Raw genomic sequence first — 2,801 nt, 5'->3', positions numbered from 1 at the left:
CAAAATAAAAGTGCCGAATGAAAAACTAAAAACTGGAAACTGAAAATACGGTGCTGTGAGTGTGATAAGTGTCATGTATGTGTATGTGCGTATGTAGCTCTGGTACTCCAGATAATGGCTATAAAAGGGGAACAAATGTCAGCCGTGATTTAGGGGAACAACTGTCGGCTGTGATAAAGTGGTGTGATGTGTATATGTAACAGATGCAGGGAGATATACTATCCTGGGATGTAGTAGCAGTCGTCAAAGTCGCTAATAGCAGGTGATCCCTCCTGGATACAGGATGTGGTACATCGGCGGTGGAGAAAGAGCAAACTGGAGATCTGAGATCCAATGTGTCGAGTGTCGTCGGATCTCAGTCTGCTGTCGATGTAGATCAAGAATCCTCCGGATCTCCTATCGGTGTGGCTGTGGGGTCCAAAACCCACAGATCCTCGTGCGGCGTCGGGTACGCTGGTCCTCAGCCTGCTGTAGTGTGAGCCCGGAGGTCTGGCTGGAGGCTGGTACAGTAGCTCTCACTCTGTCTGTCTGAAAGAACTGTGTAATAGTTGTCTGGGTGGGCCCCTCTTTGACTGGGACCCGCTGTGTGCTCTGCTCTCTGATGTGCCATGCCTCTCCCAGAAAACGGCCAAATGATCTCTGATCCATATCAGTCATACATCCCTGAAGTGAGCTGCTCAATGTGTATCTAGATCTCAACTCTGAGTATGCCGGGCATCTGAGAACAAAATGCTCCTCACTCTCCACCTCTGATCTGCAAAGGGGGCATATCCTCCCCTCCCGCGGGATGCCACTAGCTCTGCCACTCTCAATCATAAGCTGATGTGATGATACCCTGAGCTGTCCAATAAGAACTCTCAATCGATTTGGCATATAGATCTGCATATATCTCAGAATCTCTATGAATCCCTGCTCTGATATCCTCATGAACTGTGTATAATAATGTGCCATCTTCGATGGCAGTGGCTGTGCAGGGCTGACCCATGTCCTCTGTATATAAATATGCCATATCTCATGTCTGATGACTCTGTTCCTCTCAGAGAGAGAGAGGGTGTAAGTGGGAGCCTGAGTATCATATAGAAGAGGTGGGAGTCTATCAATGTCCAGCCCATGTCTGTCAAACCAAGCTCTAGTTTATGCATACCATGATGTGGTATCCCCTGCTCGAGCCATCTCCTGAGATGCCATATATGCTCTATATGCAATGCGATCTCTGTCCATATCCTGAAATCTGTGTAGGAAGCAGACTGTTTGAAATAATGCCTCGACTAGCATGGGCGGTGTGGCAAGCTCTGCTCGCACAATGTCATGTGGGACTGAGGCCTTGCTGTGAATCAATCTAGATATCATGATCACCTGAGGTCTCTCCATCAATGTCCATACATAATCGGCAAGGCCTGGCCCCCATATAGCTGCTCCATACATCAGTGCTGGAGTGACTAGAGTATCAAAGAGCCACCCCTTGGTGCGGGGCTCCTGAAAATGTGCCTGATGACACTGTCGCGACATAAGAGCCAATGCTGAGTATCCTCTAGTGAGGCGGTCACGAGCTGCCTGTGTCATCGAGAAAGTCCCTAAAGCTGCTGTAAAGGTGACTCCCAAATATACATATGATCCAGTGACCTCAATACTCCCTCCTGCTGCCATGAAAATACTCTGTCTGCGTATCTGAGCTGATGTATGGAATATAAGAACCTTGGTTTTACCAAGGTTCACTGTCATGCCTCTCTGTATGCAAAAATCATCCAATGCTAATAAATGCTGTTGTAATCCCCGAGCTGAGTTTGAGACCAACACAACGACATCTGCATATAGTAAGATATGAACTGTGGCTCCACTGAGATCTATACCTCCACCGGCTCGCTGTTGAATAAACTCTGCTATCTCATCAATGTATAGCCCAAATAGAGTCGGTGAGAGTGGGCATCCTTGCTTCACACCAATGGTGCTCACAAGGGGACCTGATATACCTCCCGGACATCTGACTCTCCCAGTAGCCCGCTCATATAGTGCATAAATACCCCACATCATGTCATCATCCACCCCCAGATCAAGTAGGCGTCTGAAAAGCCTCTCTCTCGGAACCGTGTCAAAGGCTTTGTGGAAATCCACAAAGCAACAGTACAATCTTTGTTTCTTCACTCGTGTCTGGTCGATCAGACAACGGAGAGTGAAGATGTGGTCTATGGTAGAAAATGCCCGTCTGAACCCTGCCTGTCCGGATGTGCGCATGCACTCTCTCTCTGCCAGCGTGCTGAGCTCCTCCTCCATCACCGTGCCATAAATTTTGGACAAAACTGGCCCAATCATGATTGTCCTATATGTGTTAGGATCCATAGGATCCCCTGACTTGTGGATAGGTACAATGGTGTGCTCTGTCCAGGAGTCAGGGAACCCCTCAGACAATGCACGATTGAAGAGGTGAGCAATGAGTGGAGCCAATGTGTCTCTGCCATATATAATATGCTCTGCCTGAAGATCAAACTGGTCTCGAGTGCGGCCATGCTGTAACCGTGAGATAGCATGTTTCACCATACTAGTGGTGAAAAAGGATGAAATACCTAGTGGTGAAAAAGGATGAAATACTAGAGAGAGAGAGAGAGAGAGAGAGAGAGAGAGAGAAGAAGAAGAGTATAAGTGGAAACAAGAGCAATGGCTAAAGGTTTGAACTCTGGAGAACTAGACCTATGTGTGGGAAATCCAATAGTTACAATATGTGACCTACATTCCCTTTATTATTCTATCATAGTAAAGAATAAAGAATGAAGATGATAGTGATGGGTAGCCGCCACATGTAGTGT

The 2,801-nt window shown here is 47.2% G+C and overlaps 1 pseudogene; it reads right to left on the bottom strand.

Annotated features, from left to right (window-relative positions):
* Nucleotides 1–252: 252 nt before the first annotated feature.
* Nucleotides 253–2,031, bottom strand: LOC148021339 (uncharacterized; annotated as a pseudogene).
* Between the last annotated feature and the right edge of the window lie 770 nt (nt 2,032–2,801).

This window comes from Lygodium microphyllum, chromosome 18 (assembly GCF_053477565.2).
Source record: "Lygodium microphyllum isolate KBCC chromosome 18, Lygodium_microphyllum_v1.1.10, whole genome shotgun sequence".
NCBI classification, from domain to species: Eukaryota; Viridiplantae; Streptophyta; class Polypodiopsida; order Schizaeales; family Lygodiaceae; genus Lygodium; species Lygodium microphyllum.
This window is presented reverse-complemented; position numbering and strand designations above follow the sequence as displayed.